The sequence below is a fragment of the Uranotaenia lowii genome, chromosome 3, assembly GCF_029784155.1.
Source record: "Uranotaenia lowii strain MFRU-FL chromosome 3, ASM2978415v1, whole genome shotgun sequence".
Classification (NCBI taxonomy): Eukaryota; Metazoa; Arthropoda; class Insecta; order Diptera; family Culicidae; genus Uranotaenia; species Uranotaenia lowii.
Window position 1 is genome coordinate 157,318,734 of NC_073693.1, and position 27,799 is coordinate 157,346,532.

Consider the following 27,799-nt stretch of genomic DNA (forward strand, 5'->3'; position numbering starts at 1 on the left):
CTTGAGTAAACCGTTGGTCAAAACCTCATAACTTTTTTTTTTTTTTTTGTAAATCTTTATTTGAAACGGCTCATACCTTCAGGTTTTAAGGAGCCAAACTCGTTTTTTGTTTTTACAATATTTTGCTTAGCTTAACACTTTTATTTTAAAGAGAAAGAGGATAGGAAAGGGAAATATGAAAATAAAAAGTATTATAGACGAAGATCAATAGCTTTTAGAAAAAGATAGATTTCGAGCATGTAGTCCAAATCTAGCATAGCTAGTACATCTCTCACTGGGACGTTAGGTGGTTTTCCTCGGGCCCGAAGGGAGTCTATAAAATTCGTTCTGGCGACAAGATAGACCTCACACGACCAGACAATATGCTCGATGTCATGGTAACCTTGGCCGCAACTACACAAATTGCTGCCAACAATATTCAAACGATAGAGTACCGCGTCTAAGGAATAATGATTGGACATGAGACGGGAAAATACACGAATAAAATCCCTACTCAGATCCAATCTATTAAACCAGGGTTTGAGGCTTACCTTCGGGATAATCGAGTGGAGCCATCGACCCAACTCATCCTCGTCCCATTTGCGCTGCCAGTTGACAAGAGAGTTCCTTCGAACTAAGGAGTAAAATTCGTTGAAGACGATTTCACGGTGATATGTGTCGCCTTCCATCGCCCCCACCTTAGCCAGAGAGTCCGCCCTCTCATTACCCATTATCGAGCAATGTGAGGGGACCCAAACGAAGGTGATTGCAAAGCAACGTCTTGATAAAGTACTCAGCGTCTCCCGTATCTTCCCGAGGAAATACGGTGAGTGCTTTCCTGGTCTTATTGAACGGATTGCTTCAACAGAACTGAGGCTGTCCGTTATAATATAGTAGTGTCCTACTGGCCTTGAAACGACGCTGTCCAACGCCCAGTAAATGGCTCCTAATTCTGCGATGTATACCGAGCATGGTGGATGGAGGTTATATGAGGCAGTAGCTATTTCGTTAAAAACTCCAAATCCCGTTGATTCCTCTATAAGCGACCCATCTGTAAAGTACATTTTGTCAGCATCGACGTGTCTATATTTAGCATCGAAAATTCTTGGAATCAGAAGTGGACGATGCGAATCAGGGATTCCACGAATTTCTTGCTGCATAGACAAATCAAACTGGAGAGAAGAGTTGTCGTAGTCTGGGATGTAAACACGAGTTGGAGAATATGAAGAAGGATTAACCTGCATGGACATGAAGACATGGTATATAGACATAAATCTGGTTTGAAGATTTTGCTCAAGAAGCCTTTCAAAATTTGCGGTCACCAATGGGTTCATGACCTCACACCTGATGAGGAACCGGAGTGATAATAAATTGAATCGATCTTTTAGTGGGAGTATGCCTGCCAAAACTTCAAGACTCATATTATGCGTTGAGGGCATACAGCCCAAAGCGATGCGGAGACAACGATATTGGATACGCTCGAGTTTGATGAGATGAGTTTTGGCAGCCGACTGGAAACAGAAGCTACCATATTCCATAACCGAGAGAATTGTTGTTCGATACAATTTTAAAAGATCTTCTGGATGGGCTCCCCACCAGGTGCCAGTGATTGATCGGAGAAAATTGATTCCTTGTTGGCATTTTCCTTTCAGATACTCAATGTGGGCTCTCCAGGTACACTTGGAATCAAACCAAACCCCAAGATACTTAAAACACCTCGATTGAGTGATCGTTCTGCCTAGGAGATGAAGCTTAGGTTGAGCAGGTCTACGCTTCTTAGAGAAAACAACCATCTCCGTTTTCTGTGGAGAAAACTCAATCCCAAGCCCCAAAGCCCAGGTTGACAATCTGTCTAAAGTATCTTGTAAAGGTCTGTGCAGATGAGACTCAGTAGATCCTGTGACAGACACTACGCCGTCATCTGCAAGTTGTCTTAGTGTTCAACCTTCGGAGAGACAACTGTCGATGTCACTTACGTAAAAGTTGTACAAAAGTGGACTCAAGCATGAACCTTGCGGGAGGCCCATGTAAGAGGTCCTTCTAATTGAAATATCTCCGTGAGCAAAGTTCAGATGTTTCTCACAAAGCAAGCTGTATAAGATGTTGTTCAATAGAGGAGGCAGACCCCGGGAGTGCAACTTGTCAGACAAAACCTCTATTGAGACTGCATCAAAAGCTCCCTTTATGTCTAGAAACACTGAAGCCATTTGCTCACGTTTTGCGTACGCCATTTGTATCTCTGAAGACAGCAAAGCAAGACAATCGTTTGTCCCTTTGCCCCTTCGAAACCCAAATTGAGTATCTGAAAGGAGACCATTGGTTTCCACCCATTTATCCAATCGGAACAAAATCATTTTCTCCATCAATTTCCGAATGCAAGACAACATCGCTATTGGACGGTACGAATTAAAATCGGAAGCTGGTTTCCCAGGCTTTTGGATGGCAATAACTCTCACTTGTCTCCAATCTTCGGGAACAATGTTATGCTCCAAGAATTGATTAAATAAATTCAACAAGCGAAATTTGGCGGCATCCGGAAGGTTTTTCAACAAGTTAAATTTGATTTTATCAACTCCCGGAGCTGAATTGTTACAAGAGAGGAGAGCAAGTGAGAATTCCATCATTGAAAAGCTGGAATCCAGATCGCATCTGTTCGGAGACACACTTCGGATGATTTTTTGCACAGGTGTGGAATCTGGACAGATTTTTCGTGCGAAATTGAAAATCCATTTATGCGAATGTTCGTGTGAGAACGATTACGCATGCTGCGTGCCACATTCCACAAAGTGCTTAAGGATGTTTCCCGCGACAAACCTCCCACAAAATTACGCCAATGCGCACGTTTTTTCCCCTTGATCAAATTTTTAAATTGCTGCTCAAGAGAAAAATACGCGTTGAAGTTATCCAGGGTTCCGTGTTTCCGAAAAACTTTAAAAGCGTTCGATTTGTCCACGTAAAGTTTAGTACACTGACTGTCCCACCATGGATTGGGAGGCCTTCGGCGAACAGATGGATCTGGGATGGGTTTCGTTTGAGATTTAATTGCACTATCATGGATCAAGCAAGCAAGGAAGGTATATTCCTCCAACGGAGGTAACACTTCCACAGAATGGATGGCTGAAACAATTGCGTCCGAGTACTTTTTCCAGTCGATGTGTCTTGTGAGGTCATATACCATATTTGTTGAATTCGAAGCGTTCACCCCATTGGTGATTGTAATTTTGATAGGCAGGTGATCACTACCATTGGGATCAGGGATTACCTTCCACTGGCAATCCAATGATAGTGAGTTTGAGCAGAGTGAGAGGTCAATTGCACTTTGTCTAGCAGGAGGTTTAGGTACCCGTGTTTTATCACCCGTGTTCAATACTGTTAAATTGAAACTATCGCAAATGTCATAGATAAGAGTAGAACGACTATCGTCAGTTTGCTCCCCCCAGACAGTCCCATGTGAATTAAAGTCACCCAGGATCAACCTTGGTTCAGGTAGCACTGAGCACAGGTCCTCTAGGTGGCTTTGGTTAACCGCAACTCTCTGAGGCCAGTACAAACTGACAACACATAAGTCCTTACCTCTTATAGTTGTATGACAAGCAACAGCTTCAATTCCTCCTGACAAAGGGAGGTGGATTCTATAGAAAGAGTGGCGCTTATTGATCCCTAAAAGCACCCCTCCATAAGAATCATTGCGATCCAAACGGATGATGTTAAAATCGTGGAATGAGATGTTTGATTGAGAAGAAAGCCATGTTTCAGAAAGGGCAAAAATATCGCAACTAGTTTCATGAAGAAGAAATTTGAACGGATCCAGTTTAGGGATTAGGCTACGACAATTCCACTGTAACACAGTGATATCTCCGACCTCTCGGCTTAAACTAGCCATCGAGAGAGATAAACACTGAAAGAAGGGGCCAAGTTTGCATCAATTGCTTCAAAAATGTCTTTACTACAGGAAGCATAGAGGTAACAATACTCCTGATCGATTCCGAGACGTTGAGAAAAGTAAAGACCCCATTTAAAATGTCGGACAATTTAAAAATTCCAGATTGTGAAGTTGATTCTGACGAAATTACGTTAGGAATGAAAGACTTAGCAGTTTCTGCAATGTCTGGTGTATTCTGAGATGTCATATTCATACGGAATCCAGGAGGGACTTGTTTTTCTTTCACTAGTGGTACTATAGGTGTCGGTTTTTGCTTTATACCAATTGAGGGACTAAATGTTGGGATTTTTGCTGGAATTTTGGGGGTCTTCGGTGCTGGTTTTGAGCGTTTTCGCGAGTTGGCTACAAAGATGACCGGGTGTTCTTCGTCGGTAGAATCTGATTCTACATTGTCTACAACTGACAGCGCAGTAAAAATGTTACTTGTATGAGGTTGGATCGGAGGCGCCGCGCTCTTCAAAATGGCGGCATAAGACCGTTTTGAACGTTCCTTCAAAGAGCGCTTTTGACTATCCCAGCGACTCTTATATGCCTCGCACGAAGAGATTTCATGGGAACCTCATAACTTTTTAAAATCAAATCCTACTGGGTTGAAGTCTTCTGAAAAGTTGTAAATCTGATGAAAATCTTTAATTTGATGTAACATTTTCTTCATCTAGATATTGTGAAATGTTACCTGAATATATGCACAACTCTTGAATTAATAATGCAAATGGATCAAAATTTGCCAAAAGAGAAATGTATGTTATTTACCCGCTAGTTAGAGACCCATCTCTTTTCTGGAACCATGAAAGATCTAACAACTGGTAGGAACTTGACAAGGAACAAATCAAGCAAATTGAACCAAATGTGACCTCTGATAATCTCGAGGTACGACAAATCGATATTATGATGGCTTAAAACTCATTCCATCTATGAAACGAATGCTTCCATACAAATGAAATATAAAAAATATGTATAACTCGAGAATTTAGCAAGCAAAAAAAATCAAACCTTCAAAACAACAAAAAAAAACACGTGCACAATGTCAGAACTCCGTAACAGAACAAACAAGTTCAGATAAATAAACCATAAACTCATATTCGTACTTTATAGAAGTAGCTAATGGATCAAGTAGGCCGTTGCTTAATATGACAGCAAGAAAACATGGTTGCATTTTTTTTAATATCCAAACATTCAGTGTGTAAATAATTTTTATTTTATTTCTGAGTAAAACTAGAAGTGCTAGTTTTTAATCCGACCTGACCGAAAAGAATTTGAGAACGTTATTGAAAGTTTTTTGTTCCAGAGAATCTTATCTGCTTGCCTGTAGATGAAAAAAATATTTCAAAACCGAAATAGTATTATCAAAATTATAAAGAGGAAAAAAAAAATTCAGTGAAAAAAAATGAGCTGAATTTCAAATTCGATTGAGTAGAAGTTTTTCTGGCAAAAACATTATCAAAAGCTATGCCAAAGTACGAAAATTGTCCAAAAACATGTTTCACTAAAACGTGAATAACTTTTAAATTGGCAAAAGGTGGCGGCAACTAGTTTTTGTTTTGTTGGATAGCTGAGACTTCCATTTAAATGTTCGAGTAGGAATGAGAGTGGGGTCCTCGTGGGGTAACATGTTTTCCAGATTCTTAATTTTTTACCGATATACGTTTGTGTGTGTGTTCCACCATCACTTCATTTCTGTTGCATCCCGAGTTGTCCTACCATTCTTCTTCATTTTCTGCTTGAAAATTGCCTAATATTTTTCGATAGTGAGGAATTGAGGGCAGTTGGGTGGGTTGATGTCCGGCCAACCGAATATTCGGAACATCTGTACTTTACTCATGTAAAGGTAACATTTAAATACTGTAAAAGTCACGGATGAGTTTTGAATAAAATGAAGCTTTTAAACATGTATATAGAAATTCGAAAATAACCCCAAATTGACTCAGTATAAGAAAAAATATGTAGCAGGTTTTGCTTAATGCTATCACATCATTATCAGTTTCTTTTTTTTTCGGAATGTGATGCAATGGACCTAAGTGTGATTCTTTCAAGTTTTAGCTTTTATGTTTCCTGTAGCATTGAAACTGGTGAGCACCACAGACTTTCAGTGTGTGCTACACGACTAACTCTTACCCAAAACACAAATACGCAAAACCCTAAACTTTGTAGTAATAATCACAATTTGCCTAATTGAAAACCTAAACTGGCTTAACATAATGTCTACTCATGGATCCGTTTCCTAGAAAAGTGGTGTTGAAGAGTTTTATTCTCTGGCTTAAATAACCTAAAAGGACCCGTTTCCTTCTTTAAACACAAACATCTGACAGCCAAAACAAACGTCAGTAATATCACAACTCGGTTTCCTCAGGTACCACGGCATATCACAGTTTCTGGCAACCCCGCCTGGCTGCACTGCTCAACGGGCGCATGGCAACGGACCGGAGCACTTCCGATGTCTGCTTCCTGCTGGACGGTTTCTTTCAGGCTTTCGAAAAGTATAGCTTTGCTATGACAGCCTTTTTCTTGTCGAACAAATTGTCTCGGTTTTCCTTACCACTCGGTTGCTGCTGTACCGTCGGTAACGAATCGAAACGCTTCGGCTACATCACACAGATGCGGGAACGCAGGCTGTATCTGAACAATCGGCTCAAAGCTTGCGCTGCCGAAAATGTTGTGCTTTAAGCTGTAGCGAACCCAACCGACAGTTCGGTTTTCATCCCTTCAGACCTTTTGTTTCTAAAATAATTTCATCTAACTGTCGGCTGCAGCGCGTGACAGTTTTGAGAAGGACTGTCACGGTTGACTGTCGTGCCCATGCCCGGCCGTATGCGCTGCTGCTCGGTTCGAATAGATCGAACGAGCCATCGAGCAGGAGCATACGACCGAGGCGAAACGCGATGTGTGGTGCCGGTCCAGTTTAGGTGATATGATTACCTTTTATCCTATGGGGACCTATGAGGAGGGTGATCGGGGTGATCACCCCCCCTCACCCCTTAAGCGAAAAAGAAATTCATACCTACGCTCGTTCGAAATTAACTCGGCCCGAGCGTGGATGATAATCCAAAGCGAATCTCGGCTACAGTCGGACGGAGTTAGTAGTACTGTCATGCTAAATTCAACGCATTGAAAACTGTCACGAAGATTTTCCCAAACTGTCACGAAGCTTAAAAAATGTTCATACCCACGAACAAACTTTCGCTTAAAACGAGGCCTCGTTGTACATCGCACGACCGTTCCTTTTAGAACTGTCGGGGAAGAAATATTCGGAAAGCTTTCATCGAGGTGCACGTGCGACGTTCGCAAGAATACTGTCGTTCGCCAGTACTTTTCGGAAGCCTGGTTTCTTTCGCCTTCTTCTTCAATCGTTCAATCGTAGTGTTAGACTCAAGTTTTCTTAAGACAAAGCGATAAAAATATATGCAACATAACATTGATTATCGCTGGACTCTATTTTCGTTGCCTCAGGAACACAATCGACGAGCACTTGTCTTGAGTTGAAATAATGCCTGATTTCATGCCACCCGACAAACGTATCCGTTTTTTACCTTAAGATCCGCGCGATTCAGAAATCTCCTCGTTTGTCCTGGCTGCCACTCTAGGATGCTAAAAAATGGCAAGATTTCAGTCACAAACTATTTCCACAGTGATCGCGAGCCGAACGATGGATTTGTCTTCTTTGGTTGCTGTTATTTAGATTTTTTGATTGTTGTTTGTTTTGCTATTCCAAGTGTGTGTTTGACAGATACACTATTAATTATAAACACTTATTCTTTGGAAAATTTTCGACTCAGATGGTCGAACTACACGCACAAAACAAAATAGCTACACGAACCTAATTATAATACGACAGCATATACATACGAGCAACACTAAAGCTGACCTCGGAGCCCTTCGACTCAGTCGCGCTGATTCCAGCCAGCGGCATCAGTCGTCCCGGCCCTGAGTTCGATTGCGGGGATGAGGTTCTCCAGCCTGCACTGAAAGGCAAGTATTCAACTTTCGTCGACCTTTCCCTCCGTGATGGATTTTTCCGTTCCAGTGAACGACGATCCGGTGTGTCTGTCGGGTCACGAGATATCTACTACCAAAATGTCGGCGGTATCAACTCCTGCGTCAACGAATATATGCTAGCCACCTCATGCTCCAGCTACGATATTGTGGCTTTCACCGAAACCTGGCTGAACGAAAGAACCCTTACCAGTCAGGTTTTTAGCTCCGAATACACAGTGTTCCGGCGTGACCGAGATTCTCACAACAGTACTAAATCCACCGGCGAGGGTGTTCTCTCCACGCCAAAAACCAGTATCGCAAACTTAATGCAGCTTATAAAAAAGTATACACGCGTTGTTACCAGGGCTACCTTATCCGGATTCAGCGTGGTTTTAAAACTAGACCCAAATCGTTTTGGCAGTACATTAAGGACCAACGGAAAGAATCGGGCTTACCGTCCTACATGTTTTTGGAAAACATGTCGGCGACCTCGGACCTTGATATTTGTAACCTCTTCGCTGACAAATTCCGTAGTACTTTTGATTCTGGTTCAATATCCACGGACCAGTTGACTATGGCGGCTAGTAACGTCCCACGTCAGAGCACTTCCTTTCATCACATCGTAATCGATGACGATACCATCTTAAAGGCGGCTGCTAAGCTGAAATCCAGTGTTTCTGCAGGTCCGGATGGCGTTCCAGCGGCTTTTCTAAAACGCTATATATCACATATGCTGACTCCTTTAAAACGAATCTTCCAATCATCGCTCACGCAATCCACGTTCCCATCCATTTGGAAAGAAGCTTACATGTTTCCGGTCTACATAAAAGGTGACAGGAGGAACGTTAACAATTATCGCGGTATTTCTGCCCTATGTGCGATCGCCAAACTGTTTGAGCTGGTTGTGTTAGATCCATTTTTATCGTATTGCAATTTTTATTTCTCTAACGAACAGCATGGATTCATGCCCAAACGCTCTACGACAACAAACCTGTTGACGTTCACATCTTCCGTGCAAGACAGTTTTGCCATGGGATCTCAAACCGACGTAATCTACACCGACCTGACCGCAGCTTTCGACAAGGTAAACCACAAAATAGCCATAGCTAACTACCAAACTAGATCGTATCGGTATTTGCGATCAGGTGAATCATTTTCCAATCAATTCCCTGCCTCTTCTGGAGTATCTCAAGGGAGCCACCTAGGACCCATCATATTCCTGATCTACTTCAACGACGTGCTGCTGCTACTCGATGGACCAAAACTGGCGTATGCCGACGACTTGAAATTGTTTCAATCCATCAACAGCCCCGAAGATGTCAACGTCTTGCAGAGCCAGTTTAACATCTTCGCCGCCTGGTGTGATGTCAATTGCCTTCCCTTGAATCGCAACAAATGTAGGGTAATTTCGTTTTCACGCAAGCGACCTTGGTGTGATCCTGGACGAACGGCTGGATTTCAAGATCCACACAAACTACATCGTCGATAAAGCTTCTAGATGCCTGGGTCTTTTATTCCGCATGACAAAAGACTTTAAGGATATTTATTGTCTCAAGAGTCTTTACTGCAGCTTTGTTCGATCGTCCTTCGAATATGCCTCGGCTGTATGGTGCCCCTTACTACCAAAATGGCTCGGAGCGTATCGAGGCCATCCAGAGGCGTTTTTTGCGCTTCGCTCTCCGGAACCTGAATTGGCAAGACCCATTCCGACTCCCCATCTACGAGAGCCGCTGCCGCCTTATCGACATCGACACGCTGCAGGCCCGCCGGACCGAAACACGGGCCTCTATTGTTGCCGATCTGCTTTCGTCTAGAACCGACTGCCCTGCACTGCTAGGAGCACTCCAACTCAGCGTGCGGTCCCGAGGCTTGAGGAATCGTAATCTTCAGCTCTTTGCTCCTCTCCGACAGAATAACTACGGAACTAATACAGCGCTAATTTGTGCAATAAGGACTTTTAACCGCTTCACCGATCATTTTGATTTTGACGTTTCGAGGGAATTATTCCAAAGAACAACCCTTAGTGCTTTAAGTATAGTATAGGGTAAATTTCGTGTAATTGTAGTTTGTCTTTAATTTTTAACCTATCATTTGGATCAATATGTGATCTGTTGATGAAAATAAACAAATAACAAATGTCTTGGATACACGAAGGAGTTGTTATTATTTTTATTGCTAAACTCGAAACTATGATCATTCGAACCGATCCAATGCAATCCTTAAAGTCTTAAAAAAATCATTGGTCATTGCAATGTTTGTTTGTAGTAGCAAAAAAAAAATATTGTTTTGGCAACTGCTAGCCCTCTTTTCAAAACCGTATTTTGAGCAGCGATTTCCGATGATTGACTGGCAAACGCCCGCTTTAACTTTATCTGAATCGCACGGGATAATCCGTGCGAAGGTTTCTGCCTCCAGGGCCATTATTTGGAACGGCTTCGTTTTCGAACAACCAAAAACGCAAAACGAGCATCCCTGCGGCGATGGCAAAACCATCACCAGATGAATCAACGGACACGATTCGAGCGAGCCATGGCAGGAAAAGACTTGGAAGTTTGCTGCAAGGTACTGATTTACTGACTGACTGAGATTCCCGAAAAAAAATCAATGATGCTGCGCCGATTCTTATAATCGCCCTTCCCTTGTTAGAAGAATTGAGTTGGGTCATCAATTAGCACATGGTAAAAGGTATGAAAAAAAACTTTCCTCAAGATTCTCAGTTTTTCAAGGAATGTGAAAAAAATCATTCTTCAAATAGTTCGAACTGCCCTATCAAACGACAGATTAAGTCCCGGTCGATCAAATGTGTTAAAGTTTTCTGCAAACACTGACGAATATGTTGACATCATTGATCATTTCGCAATCGTTTGTGCCCCGGGCAGAACCGTTCATTCAACCTTTCCCGATCTTCTGGGCAAGAATGCAATGCATCTCCCTATCATGCTATAATATCGCCAAGCCCGAGCAACCATTCATAACTAACGCCTCCTTACAACGAACGCGAATAAAAAATGCAAATCAGCTTGCATGCCACACGTAATTATCAGCACAGTAGCAGAAGCAAAACTGTGTCCGGATGTCCAATCGGGTTGATATACCTTGCAGATATGCTGGCTTGCTGCACCCTTTCCAGCAGCCCAGAATGATATCACCTGAATGATCGAGCAGCTTACATTTGCACTTTCTTGACTCATGCTTTGGCTGAGCATTTACTTGATGGGACCCCTAATTTAAAGCTGCTGTGCTGCTTTTATGTTGCTTGAATTCTACATGCCAAGGTTAAACGCCTTGCGGTTTTCTCATTAGGACGCGCACTCGCTCGATGATTAGTTCTATCAAGAACGATTAGTATGAAATTGTAACCTCACTTAGTCGGTGTATATTATTAATCTTCATTACAAGTTTATGCATACGAATAGCTCAGTAGAGCTACACCGCGACTAGAAAAGAGCTCTTCTACAAGAATCCTCAAGTGCTTCACGACGATGTTTGCCTCTCTCTAGAGCTCCGTTTGGGTCTGCCTCGGAACAAACAAAATATTTCGATAAACATCGTTTGGGAAGTTCCCAAAAACGGTGCATACAAGGATTGCCTTCACGAGTGCATTTCCATTTCAACTTCACTTTTATATGCACTTTTGGATTGTCCTGCTTTGATCGCGGCTTCGCTACTTACTTGAATACATTCTTACGACTTGAATGGTATAGGGTTCCCAGGAGTAGTCAATCTTTGTGATGTTCACCTGAAAGTATAAATGAATTTGGCTTCAATTTCATTAACCGTTCAGTGTAGTTAGATTTTTCTTCAGCTCATTTTAACATTTTTATGATACACTTTTAATGAGAAGCAGAACTTGAAAACATCAAATGTAAATGTATATCATCAAAGACAAAATGTACAAAAATATTTATCAACAATCTTACAGTCAATGATCTTACCCGGTAGCCCTACATCAATCCCAAGTTGGAACCGCCGCGTACATCGACCAAACTGTGTACAACTCGCTCAATTCCTCACGTTTTTAAATAAATTATAATTATACCTTGCCTCCATTGTGTGAATTTCAATTAGGCCCGAGCTCATTCAGAAGAAGGGTTTCCCCTTTTCGTCGGCCGGCGATGTTCTGCGCTAAAGGTTTCTTCGGGAGATTCCTCCTTAGGTTCCTTTCAACCAGATGACTACAAAATGTGAGAACTGCAGTGCTGCCGCGCAAAAACATACTCTGTTTATCGTCATCATTCACGGTTAATCTTTAAATGTATGTGAGAGTTTTCGAGAATTGGAGCCCTGAGATTGTCCAGGAGACCGATTCTTTCTCCATCGTGAGCATCCCTGCGAGGTAAAAGCGATTATTATCTTTCTGCTGTTGATCCTACACCACCAGAAGAAGAATCCAGCCGCAGTGCTCCAACTTTTCCGCCGGAGTAAGTAGGTAGGTATTATGACGTAGAAAAGAAAACTATAACTCCAGCTCCAGGTCCATTGAAGTTGTGATTGATGAGCGAGTACCGATCTTACGCGTGATGCTGGGAAGCGACAGAATCTCTCACGATCCAACCGTTACAGGCGTAGAAGATACGATCAAATCTGGCTTAAAATGTTGCTACAATTTCCGAGCCCAACAACAAACCACAACAAATGGACGAGGTCAGGCCGCAGAAGTGAGCAAGAACAAGATGATAATGGCTACACGATTTGAGACGGACTTAAATTACCAGGCTGTGGGATGAGGAATCTGCGCCGCCGGTTGGGTTTGCTCAAATGATTATCGATTATACGATATTTACCCAGATACCAGTGGGTTATTTGGGGGAGGGATGAATTAAAACGGCATTGTTGAATTGTTATTATAAGGAAGAAGATTCGAAATTTCTATTATTATACAATTGTAACTCCTATTAAAAGGGCTCTTTATCTTTCTCACAGGGATACATAGATGTTGTTTTTGATAGTTTTCACGTTCATTCCGTGTATGTTAGAAATGTGGTTTAGACTTAAGAAAATGAAATTAAATTAACATAAAGAGCAATTTTGATAATTTCTCAAAAGCATTTTGGAAACGTGCATCAGAATTAAAATTTAGGATAAAACAAAAACTTTCAATAGATCCAAACCCTGCATTGATTGTAATATTTCTTTCTGCATTTCATTCAAAATTTGATTAAAAAAAAAGTTAAAAATTTTCCAGTTTTGGTTCCAAGTTCTGATTCGAAGTTCTTATATTCAATTCTTATGCAGAATTGCAACATAACAAAGCATCAAAATGGCAATCCAAAATTGAAAACTAAATTCAGATGGCCTTTCCAGGGACCCATCTTTTAGAGTTGCTATAAGACAAACTATCCTAAACAATACTTGGATTTAAATTTGATAAACTCTTATTTTCTAAACTATGAAAAACTATAAATAATGTCGTTTAATAATATAAACGAATTAAGCCTGCACTACTCTTCGTGATCGTCAGCACTCACACCTTATATTAAAAGCCTTTTAAGCTGAAATGACAGTGTTTTAGCAATTAAAACATCAATCAAACTAACAACTAAGGGATCATTTTACCCCGTAAGTCGGTTAATCATCCGATTTGTTGTGCTTACTGTTGGTATTTTTTCATCAGTTCAACCAGGTCTTACTGCCACACTCCTCATATTTTAAAGTGTCTCACATCCCAATCTATCTATCTATCACAATTATTCTCCTTACATTTCAAAATGATTTTTCATGCACCTGTTGAATTTCATCAATTATTATTTCACCAGGATGGCTCCAAAATCCGAAATTCATCTCTCTGCATCATGTACGCAGTTCATGATCAAATGTTCTGTTACTGTAACTTCCTGTGATTTTGAGAAAGAACACAAACACATTCATAGTTATGTGCAATACACTGCCAAAGAAAATGAAATTACATGCAACAAATATCACAATCAGACGTAAATTTCAACGTAGCAAATCATCAACAATATTTAAATTTCACATCGATTACAAAGCTTTTAACCGCTAAAAATCTAAGCCAAGAAACTCCGAAACTCGGCATTCTGAATCTCAAAATTTTATGGACAAAATTTCACAAATTCAATATCTTAGCGTTACCGAAAGTGTTATGTTACATTTTGTAGAGTTGAATTTCATTATTAAATTTATAAAATTTTAGTTAAGGATTAGGGAAAGGCGACCGTTGCCGTGGTGTATTTGGGGTTTCATTTGTTCTAAGGAAAAGAAGCAAATAGTCCGCCCGGAAAAAGTAGGGTGGTGCCCGGAAAAGATTGTGTAGGAAAGTGAGCTTGCCTTAAAATTGGCAGTTTGAAGAATCTAGAGGTTAACGACTGTGATCTGCAAAATGGAGGAATAGGCTTTGTGGCGGTGATGACGGGCGTGTTTTTCTCATCAGCAAAATTCAAAACAGCGAAAAATTTCAAAAAACTACGTTTCAACAATAAGTGAATTGAATTGTGCATCCAAATTTACCGGATCGGATTGGAATGAAATTGGGCCGGAATAGCTTTCTGGAGAAGCTTACCTCAAGATTATGGCAGATAGGGCAACAGTTAATCGCTTACAAGTGTTCTCAAGATGTATCGAAATCAAACGGCGAAAAAATTGTTTTTGATGTTTTCAACCGATTTTGCAGATGTCCGAATGTTTTCGCAGCATATGGGATCGAAGCTAAGTAGTTTTTGAATTATTTTATTGATTTTTCATTAATTTAATGTTAGTTGTGCACTTATAAATCCCCCTCTAAACCCTCTATCGTAAGGGTCGGTGCAAATGGACGTGTTTTTTTCTTTCAATTCTTTCACCTCAGAAAAAGGTTTTTGTCAAAGAATATGATTTATTTATTTTATGAGAAGTTGCCAAAGAAAAAAACGAACCATAGCAAAAGTTTCAACCAAAAATACACCAATTAGTTAAAAAAAATAATCAACTTTGTTGGTAGATTTGCTGTCTTCAATCGCGAAATTAATATGAGGCAAAGAGTTTAGTTGCACTGATGAGTTTCCAGAAACGATCTTATTCAAATCAAAAGGAACAAAAATCTAATATATTAAATAATTATCTCCTTATAAATATTCTTTGAAGTTTGATAGAAGTTTGTTTACTCTGAAAGGTCGTTTTCAAAAATACATTAGTGTTTCAGGAATTAGAATTAGGAAAACAAGTTAGTTTGAAGAAAATTTTAACACATATTTACCTTACTATTTAACTTCTTATCCCCTCCTCAAAGATAGACGTAGGAGCTTCCTTAAGAAAAGTCTAGGAGCATAGGAGGTGTAGGAAAACTCGATCGCACCATTCACCAAAATGGATCCTGATCTATAACCTTCCCCCTATTAACAAAACCCTTTCCTTGGATATTTAGTTATAGATTCGCAGACGTATAGACGGTTTCTATAGTTGGTGATATTGGCTTACTTTTGTTTCTGAATTTTTCAAAATTTATTTTTGGAATATAAAGGGACAGAAGGTTGTTGATTCATCGTGAAAAGTATCCAACTAACAATCCTTCCTTCATTCCTCATTGACTACTAGGTCGTGGCCGGCGCCGTTATCGTTATTTATTTATTTACATAGTATACCGTCTCACGACATAACTTGACGAACATAATTCCTGTAATTCACTCGGTCCATGGCAACCGTTCTCCAATTTCTCGGGCACCCCACGTTCGCCAGATCACGCTCCACTTGGTCTAACCACCTCGCTCGTTGCGCTCCCGCTCGTCTTGTTCCTACCGGATTCGTAGCGAACACCTGTTTTGCAGGACAGTCGTCCGGCATTCTCGCAACATGTTCCGCCCAGCGTATCCGGCCAGCCTTCACCACCTTCTGGATACTGGGTTCGCCGTAGAGTCGCACGAGCTCGTGGTTCATCCTTCGCCTCCACACTCCGTTCTCCTGTACGCCGCCAAAGATGGTTCTTAACACTCGTCGCTCGAATACTCCGAGTGTACGCAGGTCCTCCTCGCGCCGTTATCGATCATTATTATAGGGAAAGCATGAGTTTTGCGTATTGTGAATGAGCTGCTAGTCCCAAGCACCATTCTTTTGGCCCTTGCACAAAGCTGATGGCCTCGATCAATCACGGAGTAGTAACCATTGGCGAGGTAGAACTTGTTCTGCTTAGCCACGCCAGCGATCATGGAATTTGAAGTGCGCAAGTTAAACAAAGTCTTATCAATTATGTTTCCTAAAGTTTTAAATGAATGATCATATCTAAACTCTTCAAGCTCAATGATTTAAGGTGGATATGAGTAGTCAACTAAGCTAAGCTAAGCTAAGCTAAATTTATAACATTTTAGTTAAGCTTAAAAAACGAAAAAAAAATGATTCTCGTATTTGGTCCGCAATGTTTCAAAATGCAAAATGGGTAAAAAACGGGGGTCAAATTATTCGCAGCGATTTGTTGGAATTTGAATTTATGTTTTTTTTTTTGCTTTGTAATAAACTTACTTCGTTCGGTACCCATATCGGTAATTCTGTTTATAGCAAGTTTTTTTTTATTATTAAGTGGCAAGTCAGGCGTTTTGAAATCCACGCAATCTTCCACTTCGACAGCTAAGGTTATTTCTATTTTCTCGAGTTTTGAAAATTGTAAAATACTTTGCTGACTACGTGATTTTGTCAGAGGCCGGCATTTAAACGCCAATCGCTAATAAGTCCGCAACATTTTTGAAGGTATTTTAATTTTCTTACTTAATTTTTGGAGAACTTACGGAAGAACAAATTTCATCACCTTGTTGAAAAAAAAACATTCATCACCATTCTTGCTTCAAAAATTGAATCTAGGTGAGTTTGTTTATCTCATTATTCATAAGTAGTCTCGTAAGAAAATAAAAGTGTCAATATAAAATAATCGATCTAACGCCAGGCACTAGAAAAACATGTAGGGGAGATTAGGGCATAACGAGCACCCAGGGCATAATGAGCACTCCTTTTTTCTACATAAGTACGTATTTTCTTAAACAAATTTTCATAAGTATTTGTTGCGTACTATTCATAGTATTAATTTTTCACCAAAAAAGAAATATCCTTCTCATCTTTACAGAAATATTAAATAATAACCAGCTAGGTTCTCAAGTGACGAAAATATTATAATTTTTGAGCACCACCATATAAGCTTTTATGACCTTTAAATCATCTTGATCTGAAATGTACGCACTGCAACATGATCTACACATTGTTTCTCAATTTTCAACATCATAAAATTTTTGATTTTTCACTTTAATCAATTTTAAAACGCTTTTTTACTTTAATTTGTTCACTAGAGGCGAACAGAGCACTTTCAATAAAGGCATAATGAGCATTTTCTGCCGGGGAATCTAGCAGCGAATTCAACTCGATGAAGTCAACCGAATACAGCTTGCCTTGTTTCGTCTGTCGATTTGGCCTATTGGTAAGGTGTCGGAGAGGTAATCAGTAGACTCGAGTTCGATTCCTGTTTCGAGGGGATTTTTTTTTTGCACATACCATTCATGATTGGTTTTTTTATTGTTACATTATACGGCTAATAGCATCAAAGCATCATCCGTCAAACAAAACACCAGAAACATAATGTATGAGCATGTGTTAATTCTTTGAATTCTACAAACAGACCTAGATTACTGTGTTATTGCTTTGTTTGATGAATCTACGCCTCACCGTTTAGCGCAATCATGATCATGAATGATAAATGAAAAAAAAATCACCTCGACCAGGAATCGAACTCGAGCCTACTGATTACCTCTCCGACATCTAACCAATAGGCCAAATCGTCAGACGATACAAGTTAAGCTGTAGCTCTATTACTCAGTTGACTTCATCGAGTCGAATTTGCTGCTAGAATCCCCGGCAGAAAACGCTCATTATGCCTTCATTAATGGTGCTCATACTGCCTCGGGGGGTTTCTCATTATGCCTCTACAGTGACTGGTTTTCAGCTTTCGGCAAAAATTTTTAAAATGCATTTTTAAACGTTTTTATCTACTTATTCAAGTTTCATCCAATTAGGCAATAGACTATTTGAGTGTCTGAACACGAATCAATGATGTAATTCACATATTACAGCTGTTCTCTATGGTTAAATAAGCGTTTTCCTTAAGGTGGCCATTATGCCCCCATCTCCCCTATCAGCATTCTTCCTCTACAGATTGCTTTTGATAGAGTTTGTTTATCCCCTAATACAAAAGTTTGGTGGAAAAAATATGAAAACGAAAACTAGCTAACAAAAACGAGCAGATTTTTTGCCGAAAGATAAAAACCAGTCACTGTAGAGGCATAATGAGAAACCCCCCGAGGCAGTATGAACACCATTAATGAAGGCATAATGAGCGTTTTCTGCCGGGGAATCTAGCAGCAAATTCGACTCGATGAAGTCAACTGAGTAATAGAGCTGCAGCTTGACTTGTATCGTCTGACGATTTGGCCTATTGGTAAGATGTCTGAGAGGTAATCAGTAGGCTCGAGTTCGATCCCTGGTCGAGGTGATTTTTTTTTTTCATTTATCATTCATGATCATGATTGCACTAAACGGTGGGGCGTAGATTCATCAAACAAAGCAATAACAAAATAATCTAGGTCTGTTTGTGGAATTCAAAGCATTAACACATGCTCATACATTATGTTTCTGGTGTTTTGTTTGACGGATGATGCTTTGATGATATTAGCCGTATAATGTAACAATGAAAAAAAAATCAATCATGTATGTGCAAAAAAAAATCCCCTCGAACAGGAATCGAACTCGAGTCTACTGATTACCTCTCCGACATCTAACCAATAGGCCAAATCGTCAGACGATACAGTTAAGCTGTAGCTCTATTACAATACCATGGTTCTGTCTTTGGTTTTAAGTCACTTTTCGAGATTTGTAATACATAGTGATATCCGTGGTTTTTATAGACATATCAATAGAATATTTTGATTCCAGAGAGTACAGTGAGGTGTATAGATTCTTTTTTACTAGTTTTCGTTATTACTATTTTTTGAAAATTTTTAACACCTAACCATCGTTCACTGTTTCTAACAACATCTGATAGGGGAAAAAATGAGGGAATAACGAGCACCCGGGACGTTGTAAGGATTCCCGTTTTCTACAGAAGAACGAATTTTCTTCAATATTTTTCTTGGACTTGTGATATAGCTCAGTTGGCAAGTCAGTTGGTTCCTGAGCCGATGTCCGTGAGTTCGAACCCAAGAGTAAACATCGATCACAGTTGTACCGGATAAGTTTTTCAATGTCTATCCGCCAACTGCATCGTTGTTATAAGTTGCGAATGACGCAAAGATTTTAAAACGACTAGAATCGAACAAAAAAAAAAATAAATAAATTTCAATTAAGAACAATTTCGAATGCAATCTCCATTTACATTTTACAAAAAAAAATTAAAAAAAAATTGACTAAGTTGTCAAGTGACAAAAATTATAATTTTCGAGCATAGGAAAATAAGCTCTATGGATCGATAAATCATCTTGTTTTGTAATGTACATACCTCCACACTACTACATGAGTTCATATAATTCTCAAGTTTCACCAATATTGAAGTTTTATTTGCTCAATACCATCAAGTCACCATTCACCGCCCAGACACCATTTACCGCCCGAAATCACCTTTTGTGTGTATTTTGAAAAAACTGGAATTTTTTCTCCAAAAATAAGACCTGTGTTCTGTGTCGGCATCATTGATCGACCATTTCACTGAAAAATCATCACTTAATTTTGCTAACTAAAGCCAGAAATAAAATATTCGGTTTTTCGTTTCCGGTCAAATTATTGAATTCGATGCCTGTTAGCGAACTAAGCATAACTGTGCTCCTAGGGAAAAAAAGGGGTTTTGTTTACTAAATAGTACCTATTTGTTTTACAATCGACTTGAAACGATAGTTTGATTTTTGTAGAATAGATTTGCATCGGGAAAATTTCGATTTTTTCAATAGTTGTTGTTTTTTGAAGCGTTTAGTGATGGGCGGTAATTGGTGTATAAAAAAAAGTGTGGGTTCCTAATTACCGGTCACGCACAATTTCTTTGTTTTTAACGCATGCATTGTGTCAAAAGTGTAAATTGTAAGAAGCATTTAGTTTGATTACGTTAGAAAATGATGTTTTATCGCTGAAAGTAACCGATTACTTGAGGCTGTTTGCCGGGAATCATCATTTTGTCAGTCAACGCACTTTGTTAAAATTTGAACAAAATTAGCGGAAAAGATTTCACAAAATGTATTCTCTCAAGATCCAAAATGTGGTTTTGACAGCTCGTTACATGGACAATATTAAAAAGAACAGTTTCCGTGTTGTTAGATAGTTTTTCCTTAAGAAAACATTATCGATACCCGAAAAAGTCGAGTGGGCGGTAATAGGGCCAGTAGAACACCTCAACGTTCAGTTAATTATTTTTAAAAGCGTACATTTTTCGCATTCCACTAATTTTTTTATTTAAAGTAGAGCAGTTTTGAGATGTATTGGAAAAGAAAGCGAATAAAAATCTGCCGTCGTTTTTTTATTACACATGTTTGAAGTTGAAAAACCGCTTAACTGGGCGGTAAATGGTGACATGATGGTAATCCATTTAAAAATGCTATTTTATTTCAATTTGTTGACTTGAGGCATACAGAGCACAATTAATTGAGGCATGATGAGCATTGCATGATGAGCATCCAGCCCTAGAAACTAGCTGCGAGTTCAGTTCGATGAGGTCAACCCTATTATAGAGCTACAGCTTAACTAATTTCATCTAACGATTTGGCCTGGAGGTAAAGTGTCGGAAATTTACTTAGAGGACTCGTTTTGATTCCTGGTCGACGACCTCTCTTGACCAATTGTTTTGATTGTTGCATTATACGGTTAGTTGCATCATCCGCTAAACAAAGCACAAGTAACCTTCTGTATGAGTGTATGTATGTTCTTTGTATTCTACCTACATACATTACATACATACATACATACATACATACATACATACATTGAAGTTGCATTGTTTGTTGGAAGCTATGACTCACCGTTTAGTGCAAAGTGCATCGATTATTTATGATAAATTAAAAAAAATCGCCTCAACCAAGAATCGAATTCGAGTCCTCTCTCTGAGATACCTCACCGACACCTTAATCGGTAGACCAAATCGTCAGGTGTGTTACCGTTGCGATATTCAAATCTTTTAAGTTTTGCTAAATTTAATCTTTATATGCATCTTAATTAAAATTCAATATAAATCGTTAATTGATATTGAGATTATTAATTGAAATCATTTGTTCACGTATTAAAACGTCAGAGCAAGATAGGATTAGTTAAAAGAATATACAGGACTCACAAGAACACAGCATATTCACACAGGAACACTGAAACAAATACACAAAATGGAGGTACTGGAACGGGATAACAGAGAACGCACAAATTAAAATATTTTAGTCCAGAATGAAGTGGTATAATTTGTATGGGTTGAGAGGAGCTATCGGTAATAAGAAAACTAAGATTTCTTTCCGCTTTAGCCACCGAGACGTTTAGGACGGATCGTCACAGTTTTGAAACTTAACCCAAAAACATATAACAGGTTAAAAGCAAAAAGTTATAAGTTTAACTTAGTAAGCCTAGTTAAAACAAAACGTGCACAGCGGAAGATAATTTGTGATTTTGCTAGAAAGATGAATCAGGTAAAGCGGGGGTCAAAAGAAATCTCGGTAGCCCTCATAGAAGCTCACAATCCCATTTCCATCCACCAGGACCCAAAAGTCTAGAGCTACATTCTGGAAATTTCTCGAACATCCAACAACCGTTTCGGCCTGAGGAGCTGAAGAGGAATTAGTAGAGTTACCGCCAATTCTCGACAGTTGCCTAGCCACATCATCTCTAGATCCCAGAGCTTTCCGAAAAGTATCAACAGCAGCGAAGGCCGGCCCAACGAAGCACACGACATACAAAACACCAGGTGAATAAAAAACATATATCTAAAATTTAAGTGTTAGTGTGTTTAATTACTCCGAAGAGTCCGAGATCAGCAATTTTGTAAAAGCCGACCTTGAGGAGCTCCGTTCCTGCTCAAGACCGAGTTAGCCAGAAAAGAAAGCCTTGTGTGCCCACCCTCCACTGAGTCTCCAGAGGAACGACCAAGGACTCGAGGGCTTAGGTTTGGTCCCCTCTGGTCCAGACAGTAACAGGTGAAAACAAATAAGCTGTAGCTTTTGAATTGAGTTGAGTTCAGCGAGCTGAATCCGCTGCAGAAATCTTGGGAATTTTTGGGGAATCTCTTGTGACTTAACAGGCGTAACGAAGGGAGAGTTACAGATATTCACAAAAAAATTGCTGTTTTGAAAAAAAAACCAAATTTTAAATTTTTTTTTTATTTTAAAAGTTGAATTGAAATAATATATTGAAAACATATTTAGAAATTAATATTTTGATACAATTCGGGAAGTTTGTTCCGCAACATTTTAAATTTAAAACCCTTAAAAACTAAACTAATAAAAATTAGTCTTGTATCATGAGCTGAGTTCGAATAACTTATTTTCTAAATTGAGAAATTTGTCCAATTACCGATTTTTGAAACCTTTACTGCTTACGGCCGGCTCAAAGAGTTTGTTAAGTGTATCGCAAATTTGCATACGACAAAAATCAGCCCATCAAAGAAGACCTCGAATGGTTTTTTTTTGCCCGAGGGAACGAGCATGAGAGGGTCTCCAGTTGTGTTCTGCCTTCCTACATGTATAGGCGATCCGAGGCTCTTGGAGTCACGGGTCCAACCCGTTCGTTACCGGCTTCGGAAAAAAGAGAGCGCGAGGCAGGAAGAAGGTGATAAACGTAACTAGGTGTTGAAAATTCGCTCCAATCGAACGGCAGCAGCAGCAACCGGCGCGTCCATTCGTCCGTCGTAACGCAACTTGACCCGGTTGATGCGGTCATGTGGATCACACAGTCAGTCTGCCACGCCACGAGGCACCAGGCGTGAGGCGTATGGCGTAAGACGGCGGGCAACGGCGGGGGAGGAGAGAATAGCAGTTTAATTATTGTAATCAATCGACGCAGGAAGCTTGCTGAGCTGAAATTTGAGGCTACTGCTGTTACTGTAATTATCGACCATTATTCGTAGCGGAGCAAAGTTGTGCCAACAGTCGTGTTCTTGATTTTTTTTATCTCTCTTGCCCGGCTGTGAGAATTTCTGCAACAAATAGACCGAATAGGCGAGATTCGGATTTCGAAACAAAATCTATTAAGAATGCTCTTGATTTTTGTTTAAATATTATTTTTAAAACAAACAGTTTTTATTAAATTAAAGAAGTTATACTTTCGTATCCCGATCTCACATATCAACGACGACGACGTTGTCAAGCCTTATTTGAGTTGATTTCCTCTGACAGCTAACCACTAACTGGTGCAATTTCCCATCAACGTACAACCCATCAGACCATAGTCGCTTCGAATCCCCCCGGGGAGATTTGCAACGTTTGACAGCTGAGCCGCTGTGAGTGGAGCATTTGTTTTAACTAATCCGGAAGAAAGCTCCTCAATTTGGAGACCAAACTCTTTAATTGATACAGAAAAATTGCTAATTGCTTGTTCGAGATACTTGTCCTGTGGAATAAATTAGATAAACGGAATACTTCAACACATCCTGAAAAATGGAACGTTCTGATTCTAGGTTTATTTGGAAAAAAGGATCACAAATCAAGAGATCAATATATTTTTTCTGACTTTTTAATCTTCTGATTATAGAAATAATACTATGTATTCAAAATATTACTTTGCTAACATTTGATGTCTTCAACGTGCGTGAGGTTAACTTTCTCATGTTCCCTAAGTGAACTCCTCACGAAACGATAACATCTACGGAAAACTGTTTTAACTTGAACGCCTTTTATTTAATAGTTTTTAAATTGTTCAAAAGGGAGCGCTCCCTATTCTTGTCGGTGTGGAAGAGGAAATGAAGCTCTAATTAATTAATCAAGAGCATGTTAAACTGTTTTATTGCGATTCCCCCCTTCTTGTCTGCGAAATTAAACTAGGAAACCGTACAATGTTGCACCTTTACATGATTGACCTTCGCTGGGAGTGTTGAGCTAGGTAGGGTCTCAGATAGTTTATCAAAAGTGCTTTATAAAGTATGAAAGTTTATTTCTTTGGTGTGTGATTAAGTTGTTGAAGTTTTCAAAAAGTTATCAAGCTTTTTACTATTGCCGCACTAATGCCTGTATGTCAACTTTTCTTTTATATTCTATATACAGTGTCGGACAATAGAATAGGACCGCTCTAATGCAAAATATTCAAATCACCTTTAAACTGCCAATTCAAATATAATAATATGCGACATCTAGCGGCAAGCACTTATTGTAGTATGCCAACTTTGTATACTGCACGTTTGTTGCAATCAAAGCAACCCGTTTGTTCTACTCGTCCAGAAAGCTGTCAGAGGGTGAAAAAAGTCGCTCTTCGGTTCGGCTGTTTCGACATTTTCAGCGCTCTAGATTTGAAGAAAAGGTGTTTTTTCGGTGTTGTTTGTCCATTTTCATGTCCTGATAAGTATTTCCCATAAAATTAATCATGTAAATCATGAAAACAAACAAAAAATAAAGATTTCCTTCCTCCTACTCTGTTTTCAGCGAAAAAGCGATGGGTCGGGCACAGCACTGCACGAAGGTCCAGCGAGTGATCATCCGGAATCTGTACAAGGCTGGCAAAAGCCAACGCGAGATTGCCGACTACTTAGGAAGGTCGAAAACTTTCGTTTTCAACGCGCTTCACAGCACCGGCAAACGGGAACTGACCGGCCGCCCTCGCAAAACGACGCCGAAGGAAGATTCGGCAATCAAGCGGGCCTCGCAAAAGGACCCTTTCAAAGCGTCCAAGCAGATCAGAGACGAGCTGAACTTATCTGTGAGTTCCCGGACGGTTCAGCGACGGTTGGCGGAGAAGGGACTAGGAGGAAAAAGTCCCCGGAAGGTGCCGATGCTGACGCCGAAGCACTTGAAGGCGCGGCTGAAGTATGCGAAGGACCACTTCGATTGGGTCGGTCCAGAAAAGGAAAAACTATGGAGAAATGTGCTATGGTCGGATGAGACCAAAGTGAACCTCATCGGTTCGAACATAAAGAGTTGGGTCCATCGCCCACTCGGCTGTGCGTATATGCCCCAGTATACAAATAAAACATTCAAACATGGAGGAGGTAGCATCATGGTGTGGGAGTGCTTTTCTTGGTACGGGGTTGGTCCCTTGTACTAGATCGACCGGATTATGGACCAGCATCTCTACGCTCAGATACTTCGGAAAGTAATACTGCCACACGCCGAGTAGGAGATGCCCCTAAAGTGGCAGTTCCAGTAGGACAACGACCCCAAACATACCGCTAAAACGGTTAAAAAATGGTTCCAGGATAATATAATAGACGTTATGGAGTGACCAGCACAGTCCCCTGATCTCAATCCCATAGAGAACCTATGGGAAATAGTTTAACGTAAGGTGTACACCGAAAAATCAAAAAACAAGCAGCAGCTGTGGGAGAGAATCCAGGCGGTGTGGTACGCTATCCCGGTGAGAACGTTTTGGCACGAGTCAATGCCGAACCGGGTGCGAGAAGTGATGCGTAATAAGGGTTATACCACCAAATACTAACCCTGCAAATCGATCACGGTATGAATTATCTTTTTTTTTTTTTTTTTAAATTTTTTTTTACCATGAATTCTAAAGCGGTCCTATTTTATGTCGCGTTATTTTAGTCAGTAAGTATGCTTAAAACGCATTTTTAAATAAAGGACAATTGTTTTAACTACGGATGATTTTAATTTCTTCGAAGAATGGATGTGGTTTGATGCACTTAAATGGAAATTTTTTTCTCAAAGTTTTGTCACTTTCTGTTTTGGATTGAGCTGTGGTCCTATTCTATTGTCCGACACTGTAAATAATTTTTTCTCTGGAATTTCATCCCACCGAACATACCATCTAAAATTTCGAGTAATTAAAAAGCATTCAAGCAAACGAATCGAAATTTGGCATGGGATGGTATAAGGGTACGATAAATGTTTCCCTGAATATTTTGGAGATATTTAAGCTTTTCCCTCGGATTTAAGCATTTTTTCCTCTGAATTGAGCTTTTATCTTCAATGCTCTCAAGGCAAACATGCTGGTTTACAAATAAAGCTTTTTTCCTCCGTTGCGTCACATCAGGCGACTTTTCAGCGTTTTCAAAATTCTTCACGGTATCGAAGATTTCTGCACTGTTTAACGATGGAATTTAACGGATGTTTGTGAAACGGTTTAACATGAATTGACAAAAAAAACGGGTTGTTTTTGGTTTTCAAATTAAGTGCGTTTTGTATTCATACGAGCGATCTTACTTAGTTGCACGATTTTTGTGCAACAAGGTGTTGCTTTTGAAAAAAGTTGCACTGGGTTCTCATCAATAACTTATTTCAATAGTGATCGGTATATTTTCACTGTGAATTTTGTTAAAGCTTTTACTATGATAAACAGATCCGTATCCTAAAGCCAATTTTGCCACCAACCGATTATGCCATTTTTTGAAGCAGGTAAAGATAAAGAATTTACTTTTTAGCCTAGTAGTCTTTTACCCTGGTACCTATTCTGAGTCAAAGTTTGAGCTTGTACAACATTCACAAATAAATGCGACTTTGAAACTGTTGAACATTCTCAATTAACGAAGCGAAACAGGAGAAATAGGGATTGCGTTTACTGCGCATTCAAAGTCGCTTTACTTGTTATTTTGTCACTCGTGTCCAAATTCGATCTGTTTTACACCGACGATTGTGGCGTAGTAGGTAGCGTTCTTGCTTTCAATGCCTACGATCATGAGATCGAATGTCGGGCAGTTTTTTTTTCTTTAAAGTGGTACCAGCAGTTTTAGCACATGTTAGATGTAAGATTTCATCCTTTTAAGCAGTACATTTAGGTTCAGTAAATAATTAGATTCCTTCAAGTAAAAATGAAGTTTCATTGAGATGTGTGTGCGTTCATTTTTTGCGAAATTGATGGCGACTTCGAGTGTGGTCTTGGTTTCTCGAAAATCTGGCATTTTTGCTGAAGCAAATCGAATTTTAGCCGTTTTGTCAAAATTAAAGCTCTGAGAAAAACTTCGTCAAGAAATCTAAATCAACCTTCAAAAAGAAAAAAATTTGGAAGAAAACTGGGGTTTCATGGAACCTTCTGCTAGACATACTTAGGACATAGTTTTGGTCTGCAGCATCTACGATTAAACAAGTTAGGGTCACTCTAGTTCACGCAAAGTCATTTGATTGTTATTTATTTGTTGAAGCATTTTATTATTATATTTAATCAATTAAAAGATTTTTAAAAAATTAATTGCAAAAATGCGTTTGCTGTTTTGCAAAGCTGTATCAAACATCCGTTAAACATCGTATCCAGTATCGTAGAAAGTCCGCTGGTAATATATGAAAACCCAACTGGATCATTTATCGACCTCGAAGTTCGGCCAATCGATCATTACTCACCCGACTGCGAGTAGTCGAGCAGCTTTTTGCTACCCAAAGCCACGAGAGAAGTTCTGCGCTGGCTGAGTTAGTTATTCCTATGGTAAGTGCGATTCGCGAATTGTGGAGGAAAGCATGTGCAAAGACGCGCACCCATAATGTATCAATAAAGTGAAGTGAACCATTTGTAAGCGATTATTTATGCATCGAGTTCACAGACTTACTGCTGGCTGGGGCAAATGCGCACAACTCCTTGACCCACCCACCCTCTCTGGAGTCAGCAACCTGGCTGGGCGGGTGCAAACTTGGCAAGTCGGGTTTGGTTGATTCATTCCCGCCAGACTCGATCCAGCATGGCCGGGGACCCGATTAAGGCTCCCTTTCCCGAGACGAGCCAAGCCAAGAAGGCAAATGGGATACACACAATAACCGTAGCAAAATCCACGACCAGAGGAATCCCTTCGTCTATGAAGCGATGCTAATGTGACTCTTCAAGAGTAACTACTCCAGATGG